Source organism: Lissotriton helveticus, chromosome 3_1 (genome assembly GCF_964261635.1).
Source record: "Lissotriton helveticus chromosome 3_1, aLisHel1.1, whole genome shotgun sequence".
Classification (NCBI taxonomy): domain Eukaryota; kingdom Metazoa; phylum Chordata; class Amphibia; order Caudata; family Salamandridae; genus Lissotriton; species Lissotriton helveticus.
The window spans coordinates 359,333,212-359,358,362 of record NC_136061.1 but is presented as its reverse complement, the minus strand read 5'-3'; the positions used below and the strand labels follow the sequence as shown (position 1 = coordinate 359,358,362).

General features: G+C 45.9%; 1 protein-coding gene across 2 annotated transcripts in view; it reads left to right on the top strand.

Moving 5' to 3' along the window:
- The first annotated feature begins 1,444 nt into the window (after positions 1-1,444).
- The window catches only part of TAOK1 (TAO kinase 1), a 1,359,031-nt gene continuing 1,335,324 nt past the window's right edge, over positions 1,445-25,151 (top strand). The window contains exon 1 of one of the 2 annotated variants that reach the window (XM_078680056.1): positions 1,445-1,859. The gene's annotated coding sequence lies outside the window, so the exon portion shown is untranslated. Of the gene's footprint in view, positions 1,876-25,151 lie in introns of both variants that reach the window. The other variant, XM_078680057.1, reaches the window with a different exon arrangement.

The following is a 25,151-nucleotide window of genomic DNA, read 5'->3' as shown; positions in this document are numbered from 1 at the left end:
AAATCCACTGTAGCACATATATTGAGACCTACAAAAGGCACATCGGGCTACCAGTCCCTACAATTTTGCCAAGTTTCGTGCAAATCCATTCAGCCGTTCGGGCTAAAAGTGAGGCCAACCGCCCTATGGAAAACTCAATGTTAAAAACACGTTTTGGGACCCCCCTTTTTTCTCGACCCCCCCTGGACGAACCCCCCCCCCAATTTTCAGGGGCTGCTCAGAAACAAAATGTGCCATTTTCCTGAAAATTTCAGCCAATTCCGTCCACAAACGCCAAAGTTATTTGACATAGAATTTTCAAAAATCCCATAGAGAAAAAATCCTAACTATATATACCTACTGGCAACCGCCAGTAGGTAATATATACAAAAAAGAATCCGGGAACTCTGGGTAGTTCTCAAGGTTAGGTGGAAAGCAGCTCCTGTATAGAGCACTCTCAACACTAACGACACTCTATATCTGCTCACCTCAAATGTCTGCTTTTACATCTAAGTCTTTAAGCATAGGATTAGCACAGTGCCATCCACACCGAGATAGAAAGTGACAAAGTCTCTTGCCATTTTTACAGCAATGTATTTAAGCATAGGACTAGCACAGTGCTGTCTATGCCAAGCTGTAAAATGACAAAAGCCAATTACCACTCCAGGCACAGCAATACAGCCTTGAATTGGTAAAACACCAACCAAGTCAACCTGAAATTAGTAAATCAACCCCATACACAGTATACTTAAAGACTTTGATAGAAAACCAGACATTTGAGGTGAGCAGATCTAGTGTGTTGCTGGTGTTGTTCTGCATTCTGTCCATCATTTGTTGTTTTTGCAGTTGACAGAGATGCTTTCCGCCTAAACTTGAGAACTACTGAGTTCTTTGCTTCTTTTTTGCATAATTTATGAGCCACTCTATGCCTGAAAGGGTATTGTTTTGATATATATGTATATGTATTTTTTTAACATACATTTCTGGGCGTTCTGATGCAAACCTGTGTTTTAACAAAAAGAATTACATTTTACAAAACAAGCATTGACATAGTCAGGTCTATTGACTTTGCCACTGCTGTTTCATTTAAAGGCTTGGACAAAAATTGTACTTGGAATTATGGCCTGTCCATAATCAGCAGCAACTGATGTGGTAAACCAGCTATTGGCTGGTCTCTGACGTCGTTGCGTCGCTGTTCCTTGTGTTATGTCATTTCTCCACTCTATTCTACACCTTCCTTTAAGCCATGATCTTCACCGTGTTGCTGTCTCTAGAGACTTAACGAGCAGACTTGCTTCCTCTGCTCGTTATTTCTTCCTTCTGATTTGTACGAGTTCTCTTGGTCAGGAGGTGGGGGGGGAATGGGCGTTTAAACCACGCCCACATGGAACGTTGCTGAATGCTCTCTTTCCCAGGGATGGTTCCCTGGTTTGTTATTGACGCTGGTCTCGCCTGGGAGAGGAAATCTCGCGAGATCGAGGAGCTGATGCTCGCGCTAGGCTTTGGCAGTTTTGTACTGAAAGAGTGAGGCGGCGGCGCGCGGACAGGGCCGGGCAGAGACACAGGGGCCGCGCCCGCGAGCACGACAGGGGCGGTAGACCCTGTACAAGGAGACCGCAGAGCCTGAGCCCTGGAGGCTCCATGACAAGGGGCCCACAGAAGCAGTTTAAGGGAGACGGCCTGGAACCGACATCATTAGGATACCCAGTACTAGTATATAGCAGCGGGGGCCCGGTGGAGCCCGTGTGGGCAACGGGGCCCCCTGCGCGGGCAACTGGCCACGGAGACCCGGCTTTCCTAACCCAACGGAAGTGAGAGAAGACGGGGACCTCAAGAGGAAAACAAAATCGTGCCTGCGAGCCCGGTGCTGGGCCTGATCGGTGAGGTGGCGGGGAGGTCAGTGGATTGGGAGGGTAGACATGAGAGAAAGGGGGTGGGAGTGCATGAGAGGCCCGGTGCCAAGACCGGGATAAGAATCTCGGGAACGTTGTTTGATGCGGTCTTTGAGTGGCAACGGGAGGGCTTGGCGACTGTGGAAAGGCCTGCGAGAGATAGTGAATCAAGGATTTACATGGGTTAGATGGAGCGAGAAGGTGCGGGTTTGGTGAGAATAAGAGCATGTGCAAAATGGGCCACTGGAAGTAATATGGGTCTGCCCAAGGAGAGATGTGTTGCTTTGAGGGGTGGGGCCTCAGAGAGACTGGGTGGCTGACAGAGATCTTTGAGCTATGGAGTTGTGGGTCTGAGATAACGCTCACTGGGAACGAGGTTTGGCCTGATCACTGGGGAGGGTAAGGCAGACGCGAGGGGCCTGTGAGAAATGTTGGCCGATACGAAGAAAGAGTGCTCATTGAGCTAATGGGGACACTGAACGATACGTTGTGTCTGGGGAGGTGGGTTAAGATGGACGGAGAGAACGCCGAGGGACAAACAGCCTACACGTTTTGTCTCAAGTGCCCCCCCATACATATTGGTGGGTCAGAGCAGTTCTGGCTAATTAGAGTCAGGTGGAAGTATATGAAAGTTCCTGGACTGTTTTTGCATAACAGTTTGGATGGTGGTTGCAGCGAACAGTCTTGTCTGTAAGAATTGTTAAAATATGTTCTGTTGTGCCACATTCTCTGTTAATGGTATAGTAGGTCCTTGGAAAATGGGGTGGGTGGGGTGTCCTTAAATATTAGAGTGAGGCTTCAGGTGGGCACCTCTGCTTGTAAGCACTGGAATGATGCATTTGGAGACTGTATGACGCTTGGAGTGAGGTATCCCTGTCAGTTAGTATTGGTGCGATACTTCAGATTGAGCCACTGTCTTCTAAGGGTTGGTGAGAGACTATAAGTAGACACCCCTTACTGTAATGATGTAAGGTTGCAGGGGTGATGTCCTTTTAAAGGTAGACATTTCTGCTTACGAGGGGCAGGCGGCACACCCTTAGCTTTAAGATTTGGTGGTATGGAACACGCAACAGCCCAACCTGTTACGAGCAGTGGACTGAATAGTAGTAATAATAATATTACTATTATTTTTTACCCATGCAGATAAGATATACAGATACAAATCTTGGTCCATTAGACTTAAAGCAATAGGACAAATCCCTTTAAAAGCAGCTGTCTGCAATAAGTATGAACACCTTAATCATTCAGAGTCAGCACATTGCCTTCTTTTTCATTAAGTAAACTGAAACAGGAGACCGGCCTTGAGGTAATGATGGGTTTTAACAGTTGCTTAGGCTTAGAGTGGCATACCTTCAAAAACTGGGGTGAAAATGTAGCTTGTCCCCAACCCAGTCCAGGAACTAATAACATTAACATAATATTTTGAGTTTGCATGAGCAGCGTCTGAATTACGAGGGACATATTTCGTAGGTAGAGTACCAATCTTTAGCTAAAGATGCAGAACTCTGGCCATCACTGGTTCTACATCATCCATATACTTGTCACATTAAGGTACCTATTTGCAGGTTACAAAAAGCCTTAGATAATTTCCCTTTGCTGGAATCAAAGGACATACACCACTGATGCCATATTTTATATGCAGATTTAACCTTGTATGTCTTTCCTAGAGTAATAGACTCAAAAAATGCCAGAGATCGAACAGCCTGAATAGGTCACAGACATTCCTAAGCCAACCAAGTGAAAGACAATCAGTGAGGCATAAAATACTGCATAACGCTTTCGTGTAATGACCCAATCTTCTGTCCCGTTCCCCCACCCACCAATCTTACTCATTACAAGAGAGGTCTTGGCTTTGCAAGTGAGGAGATATTCATCATCCTGAGGTCAGGTCAATTAATAAAGGTAACTTCAGGGTGCTGGAGAGTGGTCTCATCAGACATTTAAAGAATCTCCTCAGAAAGTGATATATCTGGACATAATAGCCCCATAATTTGGCTTCTTATGGTGCCAGCTTTACTAATTTGTAGACCTCAAAAGGCTGATGAGCTCAGGTGACCTCCATTTTCCCTTTCAACGGAGTACAATTGTGCCTGCTTGCTGTGCAAGGAGGTTACTAGATCTTGTTGTTTCGTCCAGTTTGCCACATGTTGTATCTAAACTCAAATGTTTGTGCATGCTGGAGAGAAATTATCTAGCTGGGGATTGTTCTTGGAAACTTTATGTAGGATACACATCCTTGGCTTAGTTAAAAACTCGCCAAATTATCTTGTAGGTTCTGTAAACCACTCAATACCAGTAGAAAACAGTAAGGCATGGTAGACAAACAAAAGTATTGCAACCTTTAATCCTAATATTTGGGTTTTGTTTGTTCGTGCATGCTTAAACTGCCTCCATCAACTGATTTATGTTTAAAGAGAAGAACAGAGGGGCTAGTGAACATCCATGACGGATACCTTTGTTCACTTGGAAAGGTTTAATAGTTACTTCTGCTGGTCTCCAGCATACCATGGCAAAATTCACGTTATGAAGATAACCAAAACTTGCAGGAGGCCAGGTGAAAAACCATGGAAATACCCACAGACGATGCCTAGGAACGTTGTAAAAAGCTGACTGAAGATCCACAAACACCACACACAGTGGTTCCTTCCTAACCACTAAATATTTGTGTAAAGAAGCTAAAACCTAAACACCTAATTGATCATACTCGTTATTTTGTAAAACCTGTCTGGCAGTATGAAAGATTCTTGTTATTCTCATCCCAAGTTTCCAACATAGACAGGAGTGCACAGGAAGAAGAACATCAGTATATTATCTAGAAGACTTATCCGGCAGTAATTAGTGGAATCTTTTCTATCGCCCTTAATGTTTATTACGGTGAAGAGTAGCATCTGACTATGAGGATTCGAGGAAGGCTAGAGACGGACATCAGCAAGAAAGGGGGAGCAGATATGTATTTCTAGGCATTTGGAGGATGCAATTTGACACCTTGGTTTATGATACTCTTCCCGGCCCAAAGAAATTATACCCCCAGAGCTTACAAGAATCTCTTTGTGGGATACCTTATTTTCATAGTTTTTTTTAAATATAAATTTCAATAAACCAAACATCCTAGTTCGTGTCAAAATATTATAGTAATACCACTGTACAACAAAGATGCCTGGAATTAACTGAATTCTAACAGACTAATTAGGATCATCAACATAGATTGATAGCAATTTTCAAATTCATTCTCAATACGTTTAAAGATGTGGTAGAGGAGAAAAATGCACTGAATGTAATTCAAGGGAGCTTCCAACGACGACTGTCTATTATCATCAATCGTTTGTGTTTTCCCCCTATCCTGCACAGATCTTGCATGCTAAGGCAAATGTCATTGTATGTAGTGTTCTTGGATCTCGCCTCAGCCTTCGATCTGCAGAGTTGCTTACACTTATTTAATTTTCCTACTTTACATGAGCATTCTGTACAAGGAGGTTTTGATTGCTTCCCAAGTTGTTTCAGCATAGAATATGTCCTGTTCCAGCATTACTCTACATCAATGAGTTTGTATGCCCGAACCCCAAAAGGACTTCAAGCCCAGTTACAAGCCGAGGAACATTATTGCGATTCAAATGCCTTAAAAGATGAAAAAGAAATCTTGTATTTGGGTATAACCCTGTCAAATAGTTTGTGGGAATACATTAACTGTTATGTCTAAAAATCCGAAGCATAATTTAATGCTATCTTTCAATCAGCCTGTGCGCATGGAATCAGATTTTCCCTTGCAAATTAACAGCGGTTTAGGCTAAAGTGGAAGCCAGATAGCATGTGAGACTGAACTCTTCGGCCTCATAGATGAAATGTGTCCCTTTGAGGGAAGGTTTTGAAAAATATTGCTCCTGTTTCCAAAAGGAATTCCAACTATTTTGTCTATAAAATACTTTCATTTGGATTTAAGTAGATTATACCAATACAACAAAAGTGAGACAATAACATCTGGACATCATTTGTAGTATTATGGCGGTTTAAACAGTTTATTTATTAGCAACATGGGTAGTGTTCAGTCCTTTGTCATTTACAATATCTGGGATTCTGTGTAGAAGTATTCCCACTATGAACCGCAAATCTTTCTGTGTTTATGGGGGCCAGCCATTCTGTTCATATGCGTCCACACATCTTACCTATTCTGTCTGCAGTTCAGTTATGAATCCTCAATGCTTGGGTGAGTCATACTTTGCTAGGAGAAAGCCCAGATAAATCAGCTTTTCAGCTTCTCAGGCCAGATCTGGATCAGTAACATGGCCGGGTAAGGTCACCTTGGGTTCCAGTTCAATACTGCAAACACTATACTTTTTTATATAACTCTTTTTATTGATTGCACAACTTGAATGACAGCATCCTATATACAGTTATGTACAATTATACTGAAATGAAGGTTCCCATGCCACCGCTAATTTCTCTCGAAACTGCGTATATTTCCACAGACATCGCTCCGCAGGTCCCTCCAATATATTATCATTGGTTATCACCAATTGCGTGTCTCTCTGATGGTAGGGCACAGATATTTCCTCTGAATTTATTCTATTCTCCCCACAACTGCTTCCATTTGCTGGGACATCCTCTATTTACATATACTGCCTTTTCGGCCACCATGGCCCAGTCCATGTCATTGCGCCATTTTGCATACTTTGGTGCCTCTTGTGCTCCCCAATGTTTGTCGGTTACGTTTTGCTATTGTTATGCGCAGTGTCGCCCAATCTTGTGCCTTATGATTGAGGTCGGTGGCCTCCCATATGTTCAAGAGACATCGCTTAGGTTCCGGTGGCTCTGGAGCCCCACTGGTCCGTGTTATGTCCATAACAGTTTCCCAGTATGTTTTGATAATTGGGCACTCCCACATCGTATGGAAGAATGTACCTATGTCGAAATGAGATCTGCCCTCCCCATCTTGGCCAGCACCTTCCTAGTTAAATATGTCCTGTGGAGTACCTTGAGTTGGACCAGACGCAGCATTGAGGGTATGGCCACCTGCCGCAGGGACTCCCGCGCCTCCTGCCAATCCGTATTGTCTAGGTCTCCAATGTTTGCTTAACATTTCCCACGGAGACTTTGTGTGGGATCTACCTGGTTATTAATTATTTTCCGGTATGTTAGCGATATAACTTTATCAATTCATTCGGTACAAACACTATACTTTTGACAGAGGTCAATAATTTCCTCCCGGTATTTTTGGGTTGTTGGGTGCCTCCAGGATGTATGAAAGAAGTCTCCCACAGAATAAGAGCATCACAGGTAGAATTCTATGCATGCTCTACGGACGTTTAGGTGTATTATTAATCAGACTAATCAAACTTTAAAACTGTCTGTGGTTTGCGGCGGTCATACTCCGAGGATAGATCGGTGAACAATTTATATGATCACTGTCCTATTTGTCATCAAGCCTAGAAATAACTGGTTAATTCCTGGGTAAGCAAACCATCAGCACCAATACTGGGGAAACGCAGCGTGCACCCAAAATAATGTTTCTTTGGTCACCTTAAGCGCTCACCCGATTCTCTTAAGCACCAACATGGGAGTACCTTTGCCATGCAGGGGTGGAGTTTCACAGCGGCCTTGCATCCATACAGCATATTAAGCAAACAAGTTTCCTAAAACAAGTTATGTTCTAGTTGAAATGGTGGGTCCTTTTTATATCCAAATAGCTCGTCATTCACTATAATAAGGTTCACGCCCCAGTACTAGAATTGGACATCGTCTATCTCCGTTCTGCCATTGTATTTGTATTGACAGCATTTATTCAACTTTACCGTTCAAACCCCTCCCCTTCACAGGAAGGAGTGCACAATGTCTTATTCTTTAAGAACTTCTCAGATATCTCATGGGTAGTTTTGTAGTGTGTATATTATCTGTGGCAGGGTCACCATCTTGGCCACTCGTCTGGAAATTGAGAGCCAGAAGGATTTCTGACTATTGCCTTGGAGCTTGAAGTATTCTATAGCTCCATTCACAATTGATGTAGAATAGCACATTTTAAAATAAGCAATGAAACGTTCAACCTTATTTACAAATTGGTTGTTAAGAAGGATTGAAAAGAGCATTCGGACGTAAGCGCCCAGTAAAAATGCTTGCCTGCTTGGGAAAAAAAAGACAGCTTGGAAAATGAAATCAAGTCATCTAGGCCTTGAGATTGGTGATATGGATCACATTTCAAGACATCCAATACCAATAGCTCTGTATACCATGGAAAATATGTGGCCTAACTTCAGGACAACAGATTGATTATTCCAGGTGGGTTTTATGCAGGGGATTTAATGGAGTTGTTCGATGTCCCAGAAATTCTTCAGCTCTCCCTCTTAAGGCTAATAAATCCAGCAGAGAAAAGATTATTGACATTAAATGGGGGCAGGTCACTCCTGATTGGAATTCTATTTTGCAAGAAAAGGTTGGTTTCAAGAAATGTTTGTAAATGTGACCTGAGGTAGATTTTCCCATTTTGTGCTGAGTTATCCGCGTCGTTCAGAAGTAAAAGAAAAGACAAGCCCTTGAAACAGATATGGAGGTCTTATTCCGTCTGCTGTGATACAGCGCTTATAATGTAGCAGGACTCATGGTATGATACTTGGCTAAGAGCTGGTATTTTGGAGATAGTGGACATAAAATAGGGGCAGGCTGAGGACCATCAGCTGAGAAATGAACTATGACCTTGTGCCCATAATGGCCAATCTAAGTGCTTTTTAGGATTGTAGGTTGTCTTCAATTTTTGTTGTTTTCATTTATTATGTATATAAATATTGTATTTATTGGCTGCTTGTTTAATTGTGCGAAAGGCATACTGCCAAAAGCACCCAAGTAAAACTTGTGTAATTTGACACTGTTGTCTGTACAGATTCAAGGGAAGATTAAGGTGAAATGTTTCATGTGAGCATTTCAATCTGTAAGGACTGTAAGGCCGCTGTAAGTGGAAGACCCCTCTTTTGACCAGAAAGACGAGAAAGCGATAGGTAAACTCCCCTTTAGATGACTTGAAATTGGATACCCTTAGCTGTATAGCTCTGGTCGATCAGTGCCTTTGTACCCTTTGATCTGACAACTATAAATTGTGGGTGCTCTGTTCTTGGACTTTGCTGTCCTCCCACCCGTAAAAACTCCATAAAGAACCTGGGAATGTGGCTGGACCACAATCCCTCCACCTCATACCAGAACAGACCTGAAGAACCGTTATACAGTCCTTGGTTATCTCACGACTCGATTACGGGAACTCCCTTTATCTGGGATAGCCTAAATATGTGGTGAACAGGCTACAGGTGGTTCAAAACGTAGCAGCCAGGATACTCCGCGGTATACCCGGGCAAGAATCCGCAAAAGCAGCACTGAGACTCCTCCACTGGCTACCGATCCAAGCCAGGATCAAATTCAAATCCTTATGTATAGCCCACAAAGCCATGAACTGCAAGGGTCCAGCCCCTCTTAGAATACTCATCACCCCATATGCACTCAAAGTGTTTCTCGGATCGGCTCATCATTTTTATTTATTTATTTTTATTTTAGAGGTTTTCTATAGTGCTGGCCAGACCCGAGGGTATCGGAGCGCTTTACAACATGATGTAGAGACGACAAATCCAGGATAGTGGCAAGGTAGACAGATACAAAAGTGTTCAAAAATTACAGTTCTGCTAAATGTCGACGTGCGTCGTTGAGGTAGAGAGGTCGAGGGATCCGAGGTGTGACATAGAGGAAGAGGGGTCAAGAGGTAGTCTCAAACTCTAGGGAAAGCAAGTCTTATGCTGGAGTTTTCTCTTAGCGGTGCCGACCCACGGACTGAGTGTTGGGGGAGAGGGCATGAGGTAGGTAGTCAAGACTACAAGGATAAAGATATCCAGAAGGGGGAGGAAAATCGGTTTCCCACCTAGTGTCAAGGTTGTGGAACTCTATGCCCAAACAAATGAGATTGCTAAGGGATGAACTAAGCTTTGGAAAAAAAATAAAAACATGGTTGTTTCCATGTTAACTTTCTGATCCACATTTCATCGTCTTCTCCACAGCGCTGGGAAGCCCTTGGGCAGCTGTGCGCTTTATAAAACCTTAAAATGTAAACCTAAATGTATTGGGAAGCTATATATGTGCCCCCTTCTTCTCAGGATAAGGAGGCTGGTTTTCTGTCTGAACAGTTTGGAAAGATTGGTAAACAAGCATCCCTGAAATGACGAGGATTGAGGATACACGGTGGCTACCTTGCATGTGATGATCCTGATGCTGTAGTCGAATGCGATTGCGCTCAGGAATCAGGAGCAAGAATTGCAGATATTTAGATAGTACTCCCTGTCTATAACTGTCAGGGCTATGGCTGCAGGAGAAGAGCTTAGACTGTGTTGATCAGCATCCATTAGGCAGAAACAGGGCTGTGGAATTTAATAAAATATCTACTTGTCCATTGGGCAGGTTGCCTCATAAATCAACTTGTCCTGTAACAGAATCCACTTGTCCCTTTTGTGCCATGTAATGCGGTGACAAATTATGGCAGCAATCTCATTATATAAGAGCTCCTAAATACCCTCTCTGATTATGCCAGGGCTCCTTCCATAGTAGGGTTTGAATACCAGTAATTCACTTATATTGCCACGTTTCCGCAGATCTGCACACTGGCGCTGAAGGTAATGGTAAACTGTTCCAGGGTTGGAATGCTCTGTGCAAACCTACTAACTTGCATGTTCTTAGGGGTTTCACCAACTCTTCTCTAATCTTTTCGCATACTGAAAAAGTTGGGGATTTACTCCTGACAATGGCAGACATAAAACTTCTTCCAGGATTGGGGGAAAAAGTGGTTAGAGGGAAGGTGAATTTGCTAACACTCATATTTTCGCATGAGCAAATATGCACCTGCATATTTGCTCATGCCAAAATGCTGTTAAATATTTTCTAGGAGTAATATTTCTTGGCCTAATTCTGTAAAGTTCTGTGAATTCACGAAAGTTGCATATCTGCACTTAATGCAGGGAGAGGAGTGCACCTTTGAGCCCTTATTTAATAATTGGGCCCCTAACTAGGTCTGGTGTTAACCATGACCTTTTGTGTTTATTAGCATTCTGTCTATTGGCTAGCTTCCCTGTGAGTGATCACATCATCTGTTTTTTCACAGGGAGCATAATCGACACAGTGGTTTTGTTCAGTGCCAAGAACTACTGTGGCAATGTGTGCTTTTTGAGGCCAAAATTATTTTTGCTTTTGCCAGTGTTTGTTTTAATGATGAGGGCCCAGCAGCTCCCACACCGATAAGGTTTTGCAAAAACCATGCCAAAACATGTCACGCTTTGACAAAACCAAGGATGACCAACAATTTCAGATCAATCTGCTTTACCAATGCTTGTTTATTTTTATGTTTCCCATAATCTTATTAAAACTGGTTACACTGATTTTCCATTAGGAATATTTTTGGGAACTACTAGCATGCATCAACACATTTTACCAAATGATGCTGCAAAGAAACAGTACCTAAATAGTTTAGCAAAATGTTTTTGCATTTTTTTGTGAACATTTTATTTTGAAAGCAAAGAATAATCAATCTTGCTTTCAAGCTTCTGCATATGTTTACATCAAATCAGAGAGCATTCTGGGAGCAGTATACATAGCCTCATATTGTTAAAGATTGAAAGCATGTATACACATTTTTATACTGCAATCACTGTCAGTAGTACAGTCTGAGCTTACAACATGTACTTAGATCGCTCACCCTAAAAATAAAAGTTTTGCATTAAGGCACCATAAATACAAGTTTGAACAGCATTAACACATTCCCTCCCCTTCTTCCCAAACCCCTCCCTTTTGTCTTATTAATTATTATTATTTTTATTAACACATTCCCTCCCCTTCTTCCCTTCCCCCCCTCCCCTACCACATTCCCGCCCCAAACCCCTCCCTTTGGTCTTATTGAACAGCATTAACACATGGGCACAAATATTCCCTTAACTGCAGACAATGCCTTACCCTTATCAATAATGCGGTATTGTAAACTGGCAGTGAAAGGGTGTGTGATGTAGGGGGTTGGGCCTACTTGTCCCAAGGACAAATAACACATGAAAACTTGTTGCCCTTGACTCCAAACAATATGTCCCGGGCGTCTGGCTATAGGAATTCCACATCCCTGCAAACACCACAGGAGTTAAAGATGTGGGTATCCCTATCCAGTTGGAGTAGAGGCTGCATAAGGGAACAGTCGGAGGTTCTGGTAGGGCACGTCTGCCTTTAGATGTTTCTTAGTTTTGCTGGAGTAGAGAGTTAGGTGCGCTATGGATCATTCCCCTAAGATAGGTTTGGTACCTTTTACTGGACGAGGTGTTTGACGTTCACATGGACACCAGTGCTCTAATTATTGATTCATGGGGCGCTGGTTTGTGTGAGTGCGTATGGTTATGAAGAAGAAAAGAGTGCTTTAGTGGGGAAAAAGCCTCCGGCTTTGGTTGACTTATGGAAGCTATAGCCGTGGTGAACATTTTATTGTTATTAAACTACCTAGTCTTCCTATCATCAAACATCATGCATTTAAGGATATTTTGTGGCTTATATCTGATCTGAATGCAATAATAAGAATTTAAAATTTAGACATTTTGTAAATGGTTTGACTTTGAATAACTGCGACTCAATATTTAAAGTGTTTTGGGATTTTACTCTTATTGTGTGGATCTATTTAGTATTAGTGTTTTTGCATACTTTGTGGGTGATCTGTGGCGGGTCAGTTGGGGGTCAGCCCAAAACTCTCTTGGACTTTGTCATGTATCATTGTCTTAGAACCTCCATTTTGTAGATTTATAGCTGATGGCTTTTTTCACTCCCACAGCTTCTTTGGAGCCTTTTCTGAACATTTGGTAGATCCAAGGGTTATGATCTAATGCCTTTCATTCTGTGAATAAATTCCACCATCTTTTTAACTCGGGGTGGTGAGTGTTTCAGAGCCATTGTTATGAAAGATCAGTCCACTTGTCACACCACGGCTCATGTGATGGGTCGAAGAGAGATTTGGTTGCATACATTTTAATTTTCCAAAATGCCATGGCTAGTTCAAGTGTTGTATAATTCGAAGGTCCCCCACCCCAACATATTAAGTATCCCACAGACTCTGAGGCCATGGGTGCCTAGGGCATTCCTTCCTACCCTTACCTAGCATCAGAGTTCAGAATTGGCTTTTCTTTCCTCTGTCAGTGTCAGTAGATTTTCTCAGTGGACAAAGCAAAACAACCAGATAAACCTCAAGTCATGTTTAAATCCTAACGGGCCATATGTCTATGGTTGATGTTTGTGTTTGGGATACTTGTTAAGCACACCAACTCTGTAGCTCGTTAGTTCTGTCTAATGGGAGAACATAAATTATATTTGCCTTGGTCAAGAGACGGAATAGTAACATTTTGAGCTTCTCATGGAACCGTATTAAAGAGCTTTGCTGGATACAGATGTACCAGAAGAGAATTCCACCTTTTAGCGGCTGTCACAAAAAGACTTGCTCCCAGTTCTGACCTACCTCGGCCAGGCACAACCAACAGTCAGTGTTGGGAAGATACGAAAGAGCGTGCTGAGTTATATTTTACAAAATTTGGCATAGAGATAAGGGGAAGATTTCATGCATGTTGACCCCCACCAAAGCTTTGAGTAGATTTTTTTTTTATTGGTACTTGATGAAATATGCACATGATGGTGGGTGCAATCATGCTTCTGAAGATCCCCCATGCAATCCGGCAGCAGCATTATGAAGTGGTTGAAGTAGGGATAGTCTTCTTTCCGATGATGTAATTCAAACAAGACTAGATCACAACATTAACAAATGAAACACAGTGGAGAGTACTTCAGGTGATTAAAAACAGGAGGAACAGACTTTGCATATCACTAAACTATTGATAAAGCAAGTGAATAATAATACCGTTTATCAGCCTGTAGACACAGTTCTGTTCGAGTTGTAAAAATAGTTCTATTATTGTGATCAGGTGCTATCCACTCCAAAGCTCTCAACGGCAGCGCTTTTGTTCAAGTGGTTTGTGCCTCTGACATCACTAAATAGTGTCATTTATACTATACCAACAGCTTGTTTTATAAGTATGGTGACTATTTCATCAAGGAAAACCGAGGTCAGTCAAGATCCTCCCTTTGCCCCCCAGCTATGCTGCTATCCGTTTCACCTGTTCCAAACCACTTTTTCAGTTAGCATGGCAATACATACACATAAAGTAAGAAAGAAAAAACACAGATTGCATGTCCCAGGCTTGAATGATAACAACAGTAGCCAAATTTAAGTAAAGAGAAGATAATCATTTATGGCTCTCTTGTCCATCCCAGCAAGTTGCAACAGTGCAGGGTTTCAGCTGTCCTTCGTATGCGCTTTTAAATGTCTTTCACAACAGGCAAAGAAAATAAAGTTCTAATTTACGATACATAGGAAACTTAAAGGACTTGAAAGCTGTCACTTGACATTTGGAACTCCTTAGAATGCTGCACCTATCCTGACTTTCTCGGAAACTTGGTTAAGGTTCCTTCCCACCGTGGAACATAATAAACAACTGATCCAAAGTCTGAAATCCTAACCCGGTCGTAAACCCAGAAAAAGACCGCTATAAAACCCGTGGAAAGGCTTCAGGAAAATATAGTATAAGGCTTCAGCGAGCACAGAACATGTGCGTCGCCTGCATGCAATAATGCATAGTTGTGAAGACCTGAAAGGTGGGCCTGCGAGAAGATGGATTCATAGGATATTGAAAAGAATGACAACCCGAGCCAGCTAGATGAAAAACTTGCTTTCAGAGTGGCATTTGGTCTCTCAAGAGACCAGTGTTGCTGAATTTGTGATTGAGGATCATCATGTCAGTATTTCGTTGTATATGTCCCTGGCTTCTATACATGCTCGGTCTCAGAGCATAAACTTGAGAAAATGTTTTAATGGCCCTACTTAATGGTCTTTTGTGATATGTTGGACGGTCGAATTCCGCCATTAATATTTACTCTGAGCACGGCGGTTCCAGGCTCCAGCGACGAGGCATCGTAGTGCACCAGCGCACTTTGCAGCAGCGCACGAGTTTTCCTGCCCACTCCTTGCCGCACCCGCTCCGCGGGTGCCGCTGCGTCATTGGACACTGGTGGTGGACGCTTCAGGGAGGAGTTCATTAGGACCCAGGACCCAGGCGGTAAGGGGCGCGAGGAACCAGCGGGGCTGCGAGCGTGCAGGGACTTCATTTCCCAGAAGTCCCTGCGAGACCGACGGAGAGCTTCCGGTCCGCTCTCCCTGCTGGCCCGCCCCCCGCCCACCAAGGGACTCAAAAGGTGGTCTTGTCTCCCCAACCTGCGGGACACTTACTCTGAGCACGGCGGTTCCAGGCTCCAGCGACGAGGCATCGTAGTGCACCAGCGCACTTTGCAGCAGCGCACGAGTTTTCCTGCCCACTCCTTGCCGCACCCGCTCCGCGGGTGCCGCTGCGTCATTGGACACTGGTGGTGGACGCTTCAGGGAGGAGTTCATTAGGACCCAGGACTCAGGCGGTAAGGGGCGCGAGGAACCAGCGGGGCTGCGAGCGTGCAGGGACTTCATTTCCCAGAAGTCCCTGCGAGACCGAAGGAGAGCTTCCGGTCCGCTCTCCCTGCTGGCCCGCCCCCCGCCCACCAAGGGACTCAAAAGGTGGTCTTGTCTCCCCAACCTGCGGGACACTTACTCTGAGCACGGCGGTTCCAGGCTCCAGCGACGAGGCATCGTAGTGCACCAGCGCACTTTGCAGCAGCGCACGAGTTTTCCTGCCCACTCCTTGCCGCACCCGCTCCGCGGGTGCCGCTGCGTCATTGGACACTGGTGGTGGACGCTTCAGGGAGCAGTTCATTAGGACCCAGGACTCAGGCGGTAAGGGGCGCGAGGAACCAGCGGGGCTGCGAGCGTGCAGTGACTTCATTTCCCAGAAGTCCCTGCGAGACCGACGGAGAGCTTCCGGTCCGCTCTCCCTGCTGGCCCGCCCCCCGCCCACCAAGGGACTCAAAAGGTGGTCTTGTCTCTCCAACCTGCGGGACACTTACTCTGAGCACGGCGGTTCCAGGCTCCAGCGACGAGGCATCGTAGTGCACCAGCGCACTTTGCAGCAGCGCACGAGTTTTCCTGCCCACTCCTTGCCGCACCCGCTCCGCGGGTGCCGCTGCGTCATTGGACACTGGTGGTGGACGCTTCAGGGAGGAGTTCATTAGGACCCAGGCGGTAAGGGGCGCGAGGAACCAGCGGGGCTGCGAGCGTGCAGGGACTTCATTTCCCAGAAGTCCCTGCGAGACCGACGGAGAGCTTCCGGTCCGCTCTCCCTGCTGGCCCGCCCCCCGCCCACCAAGGGACTCAAAAGGTGGTCTTGTCTCTCCAACCTGCGGGACACTTACTCTGAGCACGGCGGTTCCAGGCTCCAGCGACGAGGCATCGTAGTGCACCAGCGCACTTTGCAGCAGCGCACGAGTTTTCCTGCCCACTCCTTGCCGCACCCGCTCCGCGGGTGCCGCTGCGTCATTGGACACTGGTGGTGGACGCTTCAGGGAGGAGTTCATTAGGACCCAGGACTCAGGCGGTAAGGGGCGCGAGGAACCAGCGGGGCTGCGAGCGTGCAGGGACTTCATTTCCCAGAAGTCCCTGCGAGACCGACGGAGAGCTTCCGGTCCGCTCTCCCTGCTGGCCCGCCCCCCCGCCCCTTTCTACCCCTTACTTAACATCACTACACTCCCGCAGCGCGGGACGCAGCCCGGGCGAAGACAGGGCAAAGACCGGGCCGTTTGAGGCCGTTCGAGGTCTGAGCGGTCTGGTCTGGGCCCCTCCTCTGTCACCCTTTTTCCACCATCTGGTTGTTGTTGGTATCTGTGGCTGTTCTTAGCGCGGTCCAAATTGGTCGTCACTGTTAGCCTACATGTGTACTCGTGTAACCCGCAACAGGGCGGCCAAGGGGGGGCCAGCCCCGAATGGACCTATGGATGACTTCATTACACGAACGAACATTGCCATAGACCAAGAAATCACCAAATTGCAAACTAGAGTGTCTCTTGACCTAGAAGCTGCTAGAAAGCTGTCACTGGAATTTGCTACCCATAAGAAATCTTCCCTTGGGCATATTGCATCTGCTATTACTCCTACTCGTGCTCATAATATAGAGGGAACCGAAATTAAGGTCGATGTCCATAACATCCCAGTTTCACCTACCCCCTTTATACCTTTGTGTCCACTTGTTTTGCCCGAGGGTCAATTAACTGCTGTGGGTAGTCTTTCTGTTGCCCCTACCTCCATCCTAAACTCGTCAGATTCCTCTTTTGCCTCCACTACCTATGGAGGACTAGACAGCATCCCTGGCAACCCTAACAAAAGAAAACGCTCACCCAGCATATCCTCCCCACACAAAAAGATTTTAAATAGGGGTGGTAATTTGTCTAATATGGGTAGCACAGCAGCTAATGGTAGCACAGGGACGCCCTTCATCGCCCCACAGGCCTCTTGGTGCGCTAACAACGAGGGGACTGCTTCTGTGGCATCTGGTAGTTTTTCATCTAGCAGGAGATTGGACTCTGCCCCAAATTACCAAGAAGGGAGGGAAAGAGAATTTATAGGAGTGGTTTGGGACACCCTAAAAAGCCTATTGTCTCCCCTGGATTTAAGGCTCTCTCGAATAGAGAACAACCTCCTAGAGATGGAGAAAAGCATTATTGCTTTGGCCACTCTTGGCCTGAGAGGCCTTGAACACCAGGGTCTGATAGACAATAATAGAGTTGCCCAGGCTGCTACTCCCCCCCCCCCCACGGTCATCCCAGGTTTGCAGCCTAATCTTACCGTGCCTTGTTCTACTCAGCCCATTCCCAAACCGCGGACCAAGAGAGTTGACATTGCAATCCCGGCTCTCCAGCCTAGGGCCAACATCTCAAGCGCCCCTACCACTCAACCACATGTTCGTGCCAACCCGGCCGACGCGAGAACACAGAATCCCACTAGGTCTAGTTCTCGTTCTGCTCACACCTCCCAAAACAAATTTAGCACCCGTTCTTTGGGGGGTCCTAGTTTTAAGAGCAACTTCCGAGGGGGATATATCGATCTTCCACCTGAAGCCAACGATTATGTGGCAGTATTGACGGGGGTGCCGGAAATACAGAATGGCCTCTATGAACACCAGCAATCCCTCCATAATAAAGTTATGCATTGGCTCAATTCCTACAGACCTATCCCTAATGGTAGGAGGAGTAGAGTCACAATGGTTCGCAGAGTCCCGTGGGTGGGAACAACTAGGAAATCAATCCCTGGGGACTGCATAGTCGTAACTTTTGATGATGTTTTTACGGCCAACCACATCTGCTCCTGGGTGAGCCAGAATGGGGGCTCTTCTATTGCCCCGAGGCCCTTGTCATTCTTCTATCCACCCCGGATGGTGCACCCTCAGGGGGGCAATTGGACTCTGGTTCCCCAGCAGTCCAGCTGGGGGTTTGCCCCTAAGGAACACAACCCAACTAGTGGCTGGCCTGGTATCCCAACCTTTAATAGGTTTGCCAGCCTTGAAGATGTGGATTGACTTGTAACATCCCCTGCGCCGGTACCATTACTCAAATCTGATACCCCGCAGGTGGAGGCTGAGTCTTCACCACTGCTCACTACCTTGGACATGGGGGGGCATTGGTCCCCTGACCCAGGTCATGCCCCAGGCCACCCCTGTTCAGGGTTTGTTGTACCCTCCCCTGCTCGATGGCAATGCTAGTTCTTCCTCAGCAGCAATCTTGTTAGCCCAGGACTCGCTGACAACTGTGGCTCATCCCCAGCATCCCCGGCTTGACGGTATCCATGTTGTTTACCCAGCTACTGCCGCCCAACCTTGCACAAGCTCGGTAGGCAGTTCCTCGTTTAAGATCTTAAGTTGGAACGTGGCGGGGCTTGTGCGTAATTTAAATAAACCTGACTGGATTTCTTTTGTGGAGCCTTTTGGGATCTGTCTCCTACAAGAAACCTGGTGTTTGGAGCCCGTGCATAGGGTTGGTTTCGCGACGTACCATGTGCCGGCCTCCAAGCCAAAAGGCAGTAAAGGCCGCCCCTCTGGTGGCCTTCTTGTCTGGGTCAGTATCTCTCTGGGGCTTACCATAAAACATATAAATACCCAATCGCCAGATCTGCTGAGACTTACCATTCGGTGCCCGGGGGGTAGGATTATGGAATTGTTTAACCTGTATTTCAGGGGGGGTCGGGGGGGGGACTCTTCTCCTCTATCCTCCTCTGGAGTTGAAGAAGAGCTTCGGGGCTGCGATATTGATTCCTTTATTGTTTTGGCTGGTGATTTTAATTGTTGCTTCGAACCGCTGGCCTGTGAAGATATTTTGGATACCTGGGAGGATGATGCCAAGAGAGGTATTCCCTTGCTTGATCTCGACCCCATTAAAAAATGGTCACAGAATGCTATCGATATCAATTCTCTCTGTTTGGAATATGCCCTAAGAGCCACAAACGGCCGTTCCAAATCAGACACAAGGGGTGCGCACACCTACAATAGGGTGGGCCACACCTCTAGAATAGATTATATATTGCTGAACCACAATTTGTGGGAGCATTTTCTCGATATGGAGGTCCAACAAACAGCGGACAGTGATCATAATCCCTTGGTTTTATCACTTGCTCTCCCATGGGAGGCAGGGGATCTAGCATCGCCCCGGTCCACCTGGAAATCATCTAATGAAGTTGTCCCATCCAACTGTGGGAGACGGTTGAAATGGGCCAAAGTTGCTTTGGATGAATCAAGAATGGCCCAAGCAAGAACTATAATGCTGGAAGCCAAGGGTACCTTGAGTACGTTGGACTCCGATGAAGCTGTTCTAACAACTTTCACGGAGATTATCGTATCACTTGGCAACCTGTTCTTAGCTCCCCAGGGAAGGGGTGGGCTAAGCGGAGAACTGCATTAAGGGGCAGAGATCAATGGTATTCACCTGCCTGTCGTCTGGCCAAAAGCAACCTTATCCGAGCAGTAGGCCTGAAAGACCCTGGTTTGATTTCCTCTGCTAGGAAGGAATACAGAAAAGCCCAAGAGGTGGCAAGGGCTACTCACGAAACTAATTTCTGGAGTGAATTAATGGATGCTGGGTCCAGGAAGGACTCAAGGGCCTTCTGGGCCTTGTTTAGAGGCAGGGATAGGCCGGTTGACTCACTGTTGACTTGCAACATCACAGGGGATGCTTGGCTGGCCCATTTTTCAAAACTTTACTCTAATTCTCTGGGGGCTAGGGGCCAGTGCAGGGGCGATAGTTACATAATATCGGATAACAGCTTACACTCTGACTCTACCTTTTCACCCAAGGAGGTAGAAGTAGCAATTAGGTGTATCGTGCCCAATAAGGCAGCGGGCCCAGATGGAGTCCCTGGCGACCTGCTGCGGATCAACATAGAGGAGTGGAGCCTATTCATTGCTAAACTCCTAAATGAGGCATTGGAGGGCGGTGGATTTCCGGATTCCTGGAGGGGCGCGGAAGTTGTCCCAATTTTTAAAAAAGGGTGTAGGGACGATCCTGCCAACTACCGACCCATAAGTCTGCTTGATTCCACCCAGAAGGTAGCAGGGAAGGTGGTTTTAGGGAGGATTCTCCAATGGGCTGAGGAAGCGAAGGTTTTGTCTGACTTTCAGGCCGGCTTTAGATCTGGTACCGGCACAATTGAGCAGACATTTCGCTTCCTTATGTTATATTGGAAAGTGGTCAAACTGGGCAAGGGCAGTCTGTATCTTGCCTTTATAGATCTGCGGACTGCCTTTGACCTAGTCCCACGTAACCAACTGTGGGCTGTTCTTGAGGGTTTGGGTATGCCCGCGTACTTGCTGGCACTAATTATTAAATTCCACGAGGAAAATTTTGCCAGAATCAGATGGGGTGCGCAGGGCGAAAAAACATCTCGCATCTCTGTAGACAGGGGGGTCCGCCAGGGGTGTGTGCTAGCCCCCACTCTGTTTTCATTATATCTAAACGGAGTGGTGGAGCATCTGCTCCAGCTACCTGCAGACGCACCTTCCCTGGCGGGCAGGAAGATACCAACACTCCTGTTTGCAGATGATACCCTGTTGATTTCGAAATCCCCGGTGGGCCTTCAAACCCTGCTAACTAGGTTCCAGGGCTTCTGCGTCACCAGGGGCTTGGCTATCAACATCAGCAAAACTAAGTTCCTGGTGTTGAATCCCCCTAGAAAGACAGTCCACCCTCCATCTCTGGATTCAGTTCCCTTAGAAAGGGTAAGGGAATTTGATTATTTAGGAATTCGCCTTTGTGACTCTATGAGCTGGAAGGCGCACCACCAAAAGATCATTCTGGCTCATAGGAGGGTCACGGGCGCCCTATTAAAAGAACACCGTGCCTCCTCCCTCAAGCCTATTGGGGTGATACTAGATATTTATAGGGCAAAAGCTGTGAGTGCGGCACTGTATGGGGCGGAGTTGTGGGGTACTCAGAAATTTGATACTCTATTCCATCTTGAGAACAAATTCCACAAAGATTTAATGAGGCTTCCTCATAGCTCCCCAACTCTCCCTCTTCTATTTGACACTGGTACACGTTCCATAGCTGAGCAGGCGAAGTTACGCCCCCTTCTCTTGTGGGCCCGCATATGGAATGTTCCTGAACTCTCGAGTTATGCAGATGCTCTTCGCGAGCTCCTCTCCACCTCGGGTTGGTATAAGATCGGTTGGCTCTCGGAAGTAAAGCTTCTGCTTTGTGAACTCGGCCTGGATGACGCCTGGGCCAACAGATCTTCGCCACCCAAACAATTACTAAAGAAATTATTCTGGGCGTGGGTGGATAATGAGAGACCTAATCAAACCAACCTATGTAGATCTGCGGTGGAGTTTTTGTCGATCAAAGGCCGCCCCTATAGAGAGCGTTATTTGGATGTGATTTCTAACCCAACAGATAGGGCGCTGTATTTTAAATTCAGGGTTGGTGTTCTGCCCCTGGGATCATGGACAGCAAATTGGAAACCCCCCTGGCAAACTGTATCAACTTGCCCTTTCTGTACAAACAGTGTCGAATCCATTTTCCATCTAATGTTTGTATGTCCCGCATATACTAGTCCTCGCCGTAGATGGTTGAAACCGCTTTGTCTGAGGCTGGGTACACGGTCATATGCGGAGGCACTATATCTGTTAAGATCAGACCCCCAACCCTTGTTCGCCTGTGGCTTGGCGAAATACCTGGGGTGGGCCTGGAGGACAAGATCCGCAAGGATGATGATCCTCCAGTAAATGGCTCCAATTTATAATCCATCGGCTCATTTACCTATTGTTGTGTCCCGTTCCATCCCCTAATGTCGACTAAGTATGTGTCCCTATGATTGTCCCAAGATGGACGTTTTTTAGCATTGTTGTATATTGTACTTTTTAAATGATTTTTTCTCCTGATCTTAAATTGTATAACTGTTTTTATCCTGTACTTGTTTTATTGCAATGCTTTTATGAAATGAAATATTTCGAAATAAAGCTATACAACAACAACAAACATTAATATTTATTACTTTTGAGCTATTTGCTACTTAATGTCGGTCAAAAATAGTTATCTCGGTTTACTATGAAGATCATTGCAATTGTCAGCTTTTTTGTGTAGAAAACAAATGTTTTAGCTAATCCAAAAAAACAAACACAAAATATGATTCTTCTCTTTGGGTAAACACTTGCTTAGTCCACTGAGCCACCGGGTCTGGTGGCTCAGTGGACTAATGCATCCACTGCAGGGGCCTGTGTTTGACCTTATGGTCACAGGTTCAAATCCCGGCGGGTCCACTCAGCCTTTCATCCATCTGAGGTCGATAAAATTAGTACCATTGAGTTGGGTAACAATAAACATCTGTTATTCAGCACCAAGATGCCCCATCAGAGGTGAACGTGCGCTACACTTGTTATGTTAGCCTAAAATCCATTTCCCCCATCTGACGGACATAATGTAGGACTGTCGTTTATCATTTAGATTTGTCAATAATGCATGGAAACGTGTTACCTGGTTGTACGGTTTTGAGCGCAATATTGTTCTGTGATGTTTGCCCTTGAAAAAATGTATTCCATTTCAAACTGGTTTCGCTCAATTTTGTACTGCACTTCCTTGTATGTTTCTGAGCGTCGATGTTTGTTTTGTACATTTAAACGAGCACTGGGGTGTTTTTCTTCCAGATATCTTCTTTGTCTCGATGTGGGCATGTTATTAGTGTCAACCGTTGGTACATTCTTTAGGCGGAAAAGGCAAATCTTTTTTTTCCCCATTTCCTTCCACAATGCAACAAAGAAAGAGTAGCTTTCTTTTAGGCAAATCGAGCATTCTGTGGTACTTTTTCTTTGTCAGATACGCAATTTTCCTTTATGATGTTTTCTGAATGATGCTGTCCTTTGGGTAGATAGCTACATGTAAAACTTCTTGGGTTTTGGCTATCCAGCAAAGTATTGGCACACATTTCTTTTATTTTCATCTTCTGAATTGAACAATGTGAAAACATACCATATCATAAATAATCGCGTACATATATCAAACACTTCTTACGTATGCTTGGTGTGGTCGAACAAAGAAAAAAACAAAAGTGGTGATGGACGGAGCGTTGACAATACAAACACTCACCCCCAGTCAACTGATCTGGGTTTAATCCATCACCGTTCTTTAGCTCACTCCGCCACCCCAGTTCAGACATGGCCATATTTATTTATTTATTTATTTAAAGAGTTTTATATAGCGCTGGCTAGACCCGGAGGTATCAGAGCGCTTTACATGAGGATCAACAATATAACAGAAAATCAACGATGTAACAGAAAAAGTTCTACAATTACACAATAAATCCCCAAAAATTAGGCAATAAAATTAGGAGAGGAGAGAAAGGAGCGAGAAAAGTAGTGGAGGGGGCAGGGGAGGTGAGAAAGGGAGGATAAGGGAAGGGATAATACGGAGAGACGAAAAGAAGTCTGTCTAAAGACCGACTGGGTAGGTGATGACCAAGGAGGGAATCCACGGCCCATCTCCCCTATAGCTAAATCAGGTAGCTCCATCGGGCATCAGACAAAAAAGTTCAGTCTCAATACATTGAGAGAGAGAGGAGAAGGAGAGACATAAATAGAGGGAGGAAGTTGGAGGAGAAGACAGGAGGGACGAAAAGAAGTGCAACAATGTGGTTTAACAGTATAACAGAAAAAGATCAACAATTACACATTACATCAAACAATCCGCAATACATTAGGAGAGGAGAGAAAGGAGAGCGAAAAGAAGTGGAGGGTAAGGGAGGTGAGAAAGTGAGGATAAGGGAAGAGACAACCGTAGAGACAAGAGGAAGTCTGTCTAAAGAACGACTGGGTAGGTGACGACCAAGGAGGGAATCCACGGTCCATCTCCCCTATAGCTAAACCAGGTAGCTCCATCAGGCATCAGACAAAGTAGTTCGGTCTCAAGTGTCGAGGGAAGAGGTTCGTAGAAAAACAGGATGGGAGGGATATACGGCAGAAAGACGAAGGAAAGACTGCTCAAAGACCGGCTGGTGCAAATCAGTCTGACCCTGTGCCTCATGGGAACAGTCCAGCCCGAACTGCCAAGCCATGTCTTCCCTGGACCGGAATCAAGCTTCCCAGGACCGTTTTCTGGCATTACAGCCGTCTTCACCCGGGCTTGCTTGACTCCAGTGGCAAAGTGAGCAAGGGACTCACGTCTGAGCATACCCTGCCAACTTAGGGCGAACAAAGAAAAAACCCTAGGTGGTGATGGACGGAGCGTTGACAATACAAACACTCACCCCCAGTCAACCTTTGATTTTTCTTTGTTCGCCCTCAGTTGGCAGGGTATGCTCAGACGTGAGTCCCTTGCTCACTTTGCCACTGGAGTCAAGCAAGCCCGGCTGAAGACGGCTGTAATGCCAGAAACCGGTCCTGGGAAGTTTGATTCCGGTCCAGGGAAGACCTGGCTTGGCAGTTCGGGCTGGACTGTTCCCATGAGGCACAGGGTCAGACTGATTTGCATATGGCCATGTCTGAACTGGGGTGGCGGAGTGAGCTAAAGAACGGTGATGGATTAAACCCAGATCAGTTGACTGGGGGTGAGTGTTTGTATTGTCAACGCTCCGTCCATCACCACCTTTGGTTTTTCTTTGTTCGCCCTCAGTTGGCAGGGTATGCTCAGACGTGAGTCCCTTGCTCACTTTGCCACTGGAGTCAAGCAAGCCCGGCTGAAGACGGCTGTAATGCCAGAAACCGGTCCTGGGAAGCTTGATTCCGGTCCAGGGAAGACATGGCTTGGCAGTTCGGGCTGGACTGTTCCCATGAGGCACAGGGTCAGACTGATTTGCATATGGCCATG